The sequence below is a fragment of the Podarcis melisellensis genome, assembly GCF_964234715.1.
Source record: "Podarcis melisellensis genome assembly, chromosome: 13".
Classification (NCBI taxonomy): Eukaryota; Metazoa; Chordata; class Lepidosauria; order Squamata; family Lacertidae; genus Podarcis; species Podarcis melisellensis.
Window position 1 is genome coordinate 29194985 of NC_138545.1, and position 10164 is coordinate 29205148.

Below are 10164 nucleotides of genomic sequence, written 5' to 3' on the forward strand. Positions count from 1 at the left end.
CTCTACCTTGGCTTCTCTGTGATAAAGGCCATTTGGTCTAGGGACCAATGCCATCTTTTCTGGCTGGTACCTTTCACAGTTGCATAACAGACCGGGATTCAATCAATGTGGCTTTCCCCTTCGCTCTCCTAAAATAGCTACTACGCCTGTTGGGTTTCTGCCTGTGGTCCATACAGGAGACAACCCTGTTTTATGCATCTGGTGTAGACACCAGTCCACAAAAAATCAATGCCATAATAAAATCTGATAGTCTTTAAGGTGGCACAAGACGTTTCATTACTCTTTGCGTAACAAGCTGGGCATGAACCCAAGGCCTGGCTCTGCCATTAGTACAATGCGAAAAAGCTTACTCTTCTTAGCGTCAGTACCTGTTCTGCTCCAATTGGCGATCTGGCCCCCGGAGATTAAGTGGGTTAGTTTTGCATTCACCTGCTGAGAGCATCTGTGCTTTAATTAAGCCTCATGTAGATGCATTGCAGAGACGGATGAGGGCTCTCACCACAAGCAGCCTCTGTTATGGCGCAAGGCATTCCTTCTTAAATTACACTGCCACATTTGTGTAGACAGCAGAATCAAGGCTCTCTCTTCAACTGGCCTCATTACCATACACGTTATATATGGGCCCAGCGCTTGTGCAGGGAACACCTGATGCTGTAACATTGTCAACAGTACGACCGGATGGGAGACCACTGGAGCTCCACATAAATCCTTCTGAGTGTTCCTAAACAAAGGCGGGATACAGTAATAATAAACCATACATATATACATAAGGTCATGCTTCACTAACGGGGAGTCTTTTCCCCTATCCTGCTTCTAGGCCAGTGTTTCCCAACCTTTTTTGGGCAAAGGCACACTTGTTTCATGAAAAAAATCTCGAGGCACACCACCATTAGAAAATGTTTAAAAAATTAACTCTGTGCCTATATTGACTATATATAAAGTAACTCTCTTTAATAGGAATCAAATAAACACAAAGAAAGTATTTTATAATTACTTTATTATGAAATAGTAAGTAAACAGAAATATGAAAAATTATAAAATACTTTATTCAGTGCGCAACCTGGGCCTGTTTGGCTGAACACAAAGCTGATATTCTGGCTGGAATCGAAGAAAGACACACACGTAGCTCTTCGTCAACAGCTCTCAGTCTCTCTCTGTATTTAGTTTTTATAGCAAATGAAGGAAGAGTAAGCAGGCTGGGGTGGGTTAAGTAAGGGCTGAAAGTGCCTAGATGAAGTGGGGGAAGCTAGAGAGGAGGTACATTCTGACGTTTGAGGATAGACTAGGTTCTTTATGTGAATGATAGGTGAGTTATTTGACAGATCGAACTGAGAGCAAGGTGTGGCTTGTGTAGCTGGGGTGGACATGAATGTTTGGGGTGCAAACCCCAGGCCAGCCAGGTCTGAGGGGGGGGCAGGGAGAGACGGGCCTGCCTGCCTCTGCCTGCGCTGTGGTGTGTTTTGCCCCGACGGACCGACCTGCCAGCTGTCTCCGCAGTAGCAGCGCGGACTGGAGCTCCGTCATTCTCCCCGCCGGTGCCTGGGGAGGGGAGTGTGGGGCGGCCGCTGTGGAAGCGACGGCGTGCTCCTCCTCCTCCTCCTCCTCTTGCCGGGCTAGAGCCAGCCGGCTAGCGCTCGCCCCTCCTTGCTCGAGCCGACCCCGCCGCCGGGGGCCTTCCCGTCCTCTCAGCGGCGCCGCCTCGCATCCCTCGTCCGGGGGTTGGGAGGGGGCTGGAGGGGAGGAAGGGGGCGAGGGGGAGCAGCCGCCGCCGCTCCTGAGGAGATTCTGAGGCGGTGGCGGGCGACGCGTGGCGGAAGAGGAGGGACCCGCCAGCCCCGCATTTCTCTCTCTCCCTCACGGAAACCTTCCCCTCAGCTTCTGCCGCTTTTTCTCTTTTTTCCCTCTTCCTTTTTTTTTTTTTAAATGAAAAATCTTTCCTTTCTCTCTTTTCCAGCCCCCCTCCCCTCTTCACGGAATTTCACTGCACTCGGGCGCCGCGGCGCGCAGGCGCACTGCTCGCTCCTCTTTCCGCGCAGGCGCCTTCTCTCGCTCTTTCGCCTCCTTTTCTTTCTCTCTCGATGGTCCGCCTACAAAGGAGTGAGGGAGGCGCCCGCCATGTTTGGATTTGCATCCAGCAGATGCCGCCGCCGCCCCGCCTCTCACCGCCCGACTCGCCCGCCTCCCTCCCACGGCACACCAGGCAACGTCTCGCGGCACACTAGTGTGCCGCGGAACACCGGTTGGGAAACACTGTTCTAGGCACACATCCCTAAGTATTCACAGGTCTTCTGTTAGCAGAATCAAAGCTCTTGATTAGCTTAATTCGCTTGGCTCCGGTGTGGTAGTCATTTCGGCAGTGTCGGTGGCTTGCCCGCCCCAATCACCAGCAACCCATGCTACACCACTGGCTGTCTTGCATGTTGTGTGTATGGTGATGCAAGGTCTGTGCTGTCTCTGTATTCAGAAGTCTGTTGGCTGTTTGTTTGTTTCTCTCTCTCTCTCTTGGTGTGCCATGTGGGTGCCTTTGTGCATAGCGGTGGACAGTGGCAGTGTTTTAAGGGGTGTGTGTCTCTGGTTCACCTGCTGCTTTGGGGTTTTGTGGCAGTGTTTCCCCTCTTCCCTTCCTGGCTGGCCATGTGCTGGAGACAGTGGCCAAATCTGCCTGTATAAATGTGACCAGGTCCAAGAAATAAGGTGAGCACAGGATTACTCTGGACATACCTGGCAAAAGTAGCAGAAGAGAGCTGTTTGATACTGCCCATATTTCTACAGAGTGATGGGGCAAGAGGCCAGGGCTGGCCCAAGACATTTCAGCTCCAGAGACAAACCCCAATATGGGGAGCTGTGCTTTCCACCAGGGGAGAAGGAATGAGTGAAGATTAGCATCAGGAACAAGCATTGACGGAGTGGGAGTGGGGAGAGAAAGATGAAACAAGGACCTGCTGCCCCGGGACCCTGCCGCCTGAGGCCATCACCTCACCTGGCCTCATGGGTGGGCAGGAGACATTCCATGGACATTCTGCTGGCTTCTGAGGATGTTCTACACAGGCATTCCCTTGATCTTTTGACCAGAATCTCCTCTTTTTTAATTACTGTAATGTGTGTGTGCGTGCGCACACATTTTAATTATGGATTAAACCATGGCTTTTAATGGGATTACTTTATTGTGTATTTTAATTATGGATGCTCGTATTTTAATGTCTATGGAATGGGTTTTTGAACTTTGCAAACTATCTTGATCTTACATAAATAAACAAATAACAATAATAAAAATAACCCAGGCATTCTGCGGAATTGTGGGGATTTAAAAAGGCGATGACTGGTGACGTGCAAATATAGAAGGGGCTCTCTATAAAGCACTGAGCCTTAAATTTGAAGCTGGTCCTGAACTGAACCTCACCCTCTGGTACCCCTCTGCAAAGATGGAAGAAGTTCATGCAAACATCCAGCTCAGAATTCTGTCCGAATCAGAGGCTCGCATACTTCTGCCAACCTGTAAAGCTTTCCAAATATCAAAGTATCACTTTACTTATTCTAGATTTCTCATTCTTTGCTGTACAAAGAATGCAGTACAATAAACCTTGACAGGTGCTGTAGAGTCAGCATTGTTAGAATCAGTGCTACAGGCAGGTGTTTGGAGTGGGGGAGAACTTAAAGGTTGTTATGACAGGTGGCAAGACAAGGGAAATGTCCTTGTTGTTCGTCCTGACTGCTTTTGGATAAAAAGGGCCAATGCAATTCACAACAAACAATGCAATTCGGCAATTGCTCCATTGAACAAAGCAGCCAAGTTCTTTGTAGGGTTCAGTGGAATAAAGCCTAGCAGCTGTTGCATTCGGGGATCAGATGTGTATTTCCACTCCTTTGTGTATCCTGAATCCAAAGTTCACAAGGAAGGGAAGCAAGTCACCTCTACCTGCAATCCATCGCCCAGTTATTTGCTGGAGCTGCCGTCCTGCAAAGAGAAGGGAGTGTAGGGTCTGCAAAATCCTCCAGGGGTCAGCATGCTTCAAGCCGCAGCTGCCTGCTGTCCCAAAAGAGCCATTCTCCTATGTCACCCTGCTTTGGGGAGCCAAGAGTAACCTTCTCCCTTCCTCCATGCATGGCAGGCTGCGAGACCAATGAAGAATCAAGTAGGATGGGGCCCATCAAACTGACCAATGAACCAAGAGGAAAATCCAAGATGGCTGAGAGAACTGGGCAGGGGTGGTGGTGGAATGAGAACCGACTGAAGAGGCCTTCGGGCACCTGCTCCCCTTCCAAGTTCAGAAACTGTTCAGAACCAGCAGTTGAATCTTACTTCAATGTTGGCAATAGACCAGTGTCCTCAACTGCACCCAAGGGCAGCAGGCTTGCTTTGTGGGTTCAAGCTGTGGTACGTGCCCCATACCTGCCTGCAGTATTAGGCAGCCATGAGTTCTACCTTACAGAGGACTGTTTGAAGGAGCTCCCCATTGGAAGGGCTGTCTGGTCTGAGGCTGGTTTAAAGAACCCTAAGAAGGAAGACCACATCGGAGGCGCTAAAGCAAACTCACCAGGTCACCTGTTTGCAGCTAATGCTGTAGATGATCTGCGTTGCCACTTTAAATTGTAATAGTTATGTCTACATTTGCATTTTCTTTTCCCTATAATTGTTATTAAATTTTCTTTTTTACATTTTAGGATATTCACTTAAACAACCTTAAAATATCAACGACTTCCCATCTTCTCTTTCCATAGTTCGTTTTGCATAACATAAATCCCTGCATATTTTACGTAAACTAAACCATTCAGTGTTCCATTACGTATTACATCCATCAAAACTTACGGTATTTACACTGTTGAATTTATCTTAATGCTGCCCACATTTTCAAATGTACACAATTTCCACCCATATATTCAATAAAAATCCTCCAATCTTCTTTAAACCTATGTTCTTCTTGTTCTCATATTCTATATGTTAGGTCTGCAAGCTGCACGTATTCCATCACTTTAGTTGTCATTCTTCTTTAGTTGGGACTTTGCCCATTTTCCATTTGGGGACTAACAAAACACGGACCACAGTAGTGTCATACATAAATAACCTTTATGGACACCTGGGAATTTCCATCTGAATTATCCCCAACAAAAAGGACTCTGGTGTTTTTTTAAAGTACTTTTAAACTTTTTTTTCAATTCATTATAAATTATTTCCCAATACTCTTTTACCCTTTTACAGGTCCACCACATGTGATAGAACGTGCCCTCAGTCTCATTGCATCTCTACATTTCCATTTACACCTCTCATCTGCACAGCTGCCTCAAGCGAAAACACATTTAAGATGGACAGGGTTTGAGTCAAGGATCACTAGGAGGTAAACCTATTGTTATGATCCCAGAGGCCAGGCCTGGGACACGTGGACTGATCACAAAGACACCCATGTGGGGTCACAGCTACCCCCTTCTGCAGAAATGTCTCAGATGAAATGGTAACAAGGAGGCTTTCATCTAAGAGATGTTTTTCAGAAAGGCTTGTATTCCTAATGCTTCTCCTATGAGAAATTAACTGCAGCAATTTCAACTCTGCCTGTATTGTGTTACCCAACTCCTTACCTGCCCCCTTGATTCTACTCCAGGAGAGCTCCTGCTGCTGTAATTGACCTAGGTTAGGTTTCAAGAGTTTGATCTGGAGCTCCAGGTCTACAAGGGAAGGAATTTAATTCTCAGAGGGAGAAGCTGGCAGAATACTTTCGGTTCAGAGTTTTCCCTGATTAATTTAGAGTGGCCACTTACACGCATTGCCCCCCAGAAAGATAAAAGAGGACACAGGTTTGCATACGTGCATTTATATGCATAGATGTGAAATTAAAAATAATTCCTGCAATTTCAATTATTGCAGGAACAAGTCCTGTTGGGAGGTGGTGGATAAGTTTAAAAGTGCAACCTTGTTTATCACAGCTATAGAATTGTAGAGTTGGGAGGGAGGGACTGCAAGGATCATCTAGCCCAACCCTCTGCAATTCAGGAATCTTTCACCCAGCATGAAGTTCAAATCCACAACCCTGAGATAAAGAGTCTTATGGTCTACAGGCTGAGATATCCCTCAGGACAATGTGTGCTATATATAAGTAATGATGCTATCCACACATGAAGAGCAGTGAGATTCTTCTTGCCTATACCACTTCAGACTGCAGGTGGGGACTTCTGTGTTCTGACGCTCCTACATGTGTATATATCCTTGCAGTTAACAAAATCCAATATACTGTTACAGATCTAGAGCTGGCAAATGTTAGAAATTAGTAAAATGGTAGAATTCAGCTGATACCTGGGGTACTGAAGGGAAAATACAGGCTGCAGCAGTTCTCCTGAACTGTGCAAAAAACACTGAAATTCCTAGGTTTACCCTATGCAAACTAACCTGGCCTGGCTAGTTGAGTGGTCAGTCTTGAACACATCAAAGACAGATCCTTAGGTTTGTGCAAAACAAGCGGTTGCCAAGGTGACCGGGGAGGGCGTGGTGTTGCACAAGAAAAATGTGTCCCTTTTAAAACAGAGAAGGGGAGGGGCCCCTTAGCAAAGGTTCTTGGGAAGGGGGGGGAGGTGTCAGAACTGGTGGCAAGAGGCTGTGTCAGGCAGAACCATAGTATTGGCAGGCTGAGGCTGAGGTGTGCAGAACGCCTTGGGCTCCAATGCTGCGTTGCTGTGCGAAAAGAGCTGCTCTTGAGATATAATGCTGCAGACTCTCTTCCTCCACCTTGGCCCAGGTGTCTAGAGGTGCAAAATAAGCCCAGTCTCTGATAGCTTCCTTCCTGTCTTCTTTCTTGCACTCTGACTAGGGGCATGTCACTGCCTGTCAGCTTCTGCCTCCTTAGTCTTAGTGTTGCTCTTGTAGAATTCAGTTGGGAGGAGGATGGAGACAAATCCAGGATTAGTTGGCTCTGACTGTCATTGGCTCTGGCGCCACCTACTGTTCGCCTCCCTGTCTTCAACCCTACCAGTGCCAACCCATCGCTACTAAACTCTGGAAACAGGGTGATCTCAGGAAGACTGTACCACTTGCCTAATCTGACCACATAAATCAGCTTAGTCCTATCATAGTTAAAGAGCGCTCCCTCATTTCAGAGCCTTGGACTGAGGGATAATGCTGTACAGCCACAGAGAGATGGAACATGGTAATTGAATTTATTTTATGCGTTTCTAAAAAAGCACGCTGCAAGCCTGTCATATTTCCATGCCCTTTGGCTGCACTAAGACACTAACCTATTTACTGGGCAGCTGCCCGAGATCTCGCCTCAATTAAGAAGAACAAAACTTGACACTTTTGAACAAAAGACTAAAGAGCAGGTCAGTTCTGCAAAAGGAGGGGCCTGTTTGTTGATGTCTTTGCCTGCAACAGCCTCTGGTCTCTTGTCAGATGTGTTCACTTTTCTTGCTTATTTTCAAGGTCCACAAGAGCTTACGCTCCAGAAGAAAAGGGGTGTGTATGCATGTTGTATGACCGCTGAGAAAAATGGCTCCACATTTACAAAATGTTTTGAAATGGGAGGAAGACAAGGGAGCAGAAGAGAAGGGGGAAATGGGATACCATGCCTGTTTTTGGCTCTGGGCCTACCCATCAGCAGCCGCCAATACCCCCTGAATACTACCTTTGACAGAAAAAAAGTGTTTCCCCCCTGTCTGTTATATATAGTTAAGTCACTAGGTGGCACTGGACTTAGTTGTATTGAGGCGTACTCAAGGATTTCCTGTGTCTGAGTTTCCTGTATCTATCTGTTCTGGATGAAGAGTCAAAATCTGGGGGTTTCCCAAGGCATACAATTTGTAGCGCTATAGTTGCTAGGTTTGCGGTTTTCTTCCAGATTTTTCTGTATGCTTCCACATGACATTGTTATCATTCCATCACTATTCCAGAACATTTCCTTCATCATCAAACTGTTTTTTCCTCTTTTGTAAAAAAATTCTGAACCTTTGTGTGGTTCTCTTCTCACAGTGTGTGGAATATGTTTTGCGCAATTTCCCATTTTTATGTCAGGTGGGGAGGCTTGCAGTTTGAGCAACTTACGTTTCACACCATTTCCTCAACTTTTTTTTTTTCCAAATGCGGCCACTTATTGCATTCTCCAAAATGGTGGATAGCTCCGACTCACCCAGTGAACTCAAGGGGTTCCTGCCAGCTATTTTTTCCTAATCTTCGACTGGAACAGAGTTCTGGAATTCTCCCTGCTCAAAAAAGAGACCCAAGTGAAAAGGGCTGTCAGGAAGCTGTGCACATGCTCATAACTTGGACATTTGCTAGTTGCTGGAACAAGGGGGCAGAAGGGATGTAACACACCCTGTCATTGGTATGTATGGAAGAAAGTTTAATCACCCTTTGAAAAACAGCAACAAGCAGCTGGTGCGGTGCTCTACTACTATTTTGCTCCAAAAAAACATCAGAACAGAGAACAACTCCTCTCTTTCCCAACTGGGCTTCAAAAATCTTGTAGAGGTTTTTCAGCACATACTGAAAACAGAAAAGCTTATCTACAAATTACTCTAAGACCAAGATTGTGATTTTTGGCAGATACACTCCTAGGTATAGATGGTGCTTGGATCATCAGGCTATAGAACAAACTCACTCATTTAGATACGTGGGTATACTCTTTAATGAAACCCCATTGGACACTTGGCAGTATGGAGGCAGTGAAAGTCAAAGCGCATAAAACCATAGGGGCATTGATGAGGGAGGGCAGCTGATTGAACCTGCCCTTAAAATATTTGGTAGCTTGAAAAAGGGACACGACAGGGGTGCCCTCTATCTCCTCTGCTGTTTATTTCAGTCCTGGAGGTGCTACTGAACATGATCAGAAACGACCAGTTGACACAGGGAATTGTGGTCGGAGAGAAACAATATAAACTGAAAGCTTTTGCAGACGACTTGGTATTAACATTACAGGAGCCAGCCTCTAGTACTAAAAGAGCGTTAGAATTAATTTCTGATTTTGGTCGGGTGGCGGGATTCAAGCTGAATAAACAAAAAACTAAAGTTTTAGCAAAAAACTTGACAACTACTGAAATAGAGGAGTTCAGAAAAGAAACAGAACTAAATGTGGTTAAAAAAGTAAAGTACCTAGGGGTCCATTTGACCTCCAAAAATTTGAATTTATTTAAGGACAACTATGAGAAATGTTGGTCAGAGATAAAAAGAGATCTGGAAACATGGTCAAGATTAAAACTTTCCTTGTTGGGCAGAATAGCTGCCATAAAGATGAATGTATTGCCGAAAATGCTATTTTTGTTTCAGTCCCTCCAGGTCGTGGATAAGGTGGAATGTTTTGGAAAATGGCAGAGGGATTTATTTAAATTTGTCTGGCAGGGCAAAAAGCCCCGAATAAAGTTTAAAATACTAACAGATGCGAAAGAAAGAGGGGGGTTTGCCCTGCCGGACTTGAGGTTATATTACGAAGCTGCAGCCCTCTGCTGGTTGAAGGATTGGATCCTATTGGAGAACACCGATGTCCTTGACCTGGAGGGATTTGATAATGCTTTTGGGTGGCATGCATATTTGTGGTATGACAAGGTTAAAGTTCATAAATTGTTCAAAAACCATATTGTCAGAAGGGCAATTTTCATGGTCTGGTCAAAATATAAAGACTTATTGGAGAGTAAAACTCCGAGGTGGCTCTCACCGATGGAGGCCAAAGCACGTAAAAGACTCAATATGGAGGCCCACTGGCCTAAATATTGGGAAATAATTGAAAAAATTGGAGATAAATGGAGGTTACAGAGTATGGAAAAGTTAAAAAACAAGGTGCGAGATTGGTTGCATTATGCTCAAATTCAGGAAGTTTTTAAAGCAGACAAAAAAGTGGGTTTTCAGGAGGAAAAATCGAAACTAGAAACAGAGTTGCTTGAGCCAAAATCCAAGCTAATTTCGAGAATGTATAACTTGCTGCTTAAATGGAACACACAGGATGAGATTGTCAAATCCTCTATGATAAAGTGGGCACAGGATTTGGGGCATAACATTATGTTTGAAGACTGGGAAAGGTTATGGAACACCGGAATGAAATTCACGGCATGTACTGCCTTGAAGGAAAACATTATGAAAATGATATACCGGTGGTACATGACCCCAGTCAAGCTTGCAAAGATATATCACCTGTCTGACAATAAATGCTGGAAATGTAAGGAAGAGGAAGGGACATTTTTACACCTCTGGTGGAC

At 45.4% G+C, this 10164-nt stretch overlaps 1 long non-coding RNA gene across 1 annotated transcript; it reads right to left on the bottom strand.

Moving 5' to 3' along the window:
* Positions 1-6420, bottom strand: LOC309355612. The gene is made up of 4 exons (XR_014162561.1): positions 6377-6420; positions 5572-5658; positions 2250-4493; positions 1-807 (listed from the first exon to the last, which is right to left on the bottom strand). It is a non-coding gene; the product is annotated as an uncharacterized lncRNA (long non-coding RNA).
* Positions 6421-10164: the final 3744 nt, after the last annotated feature.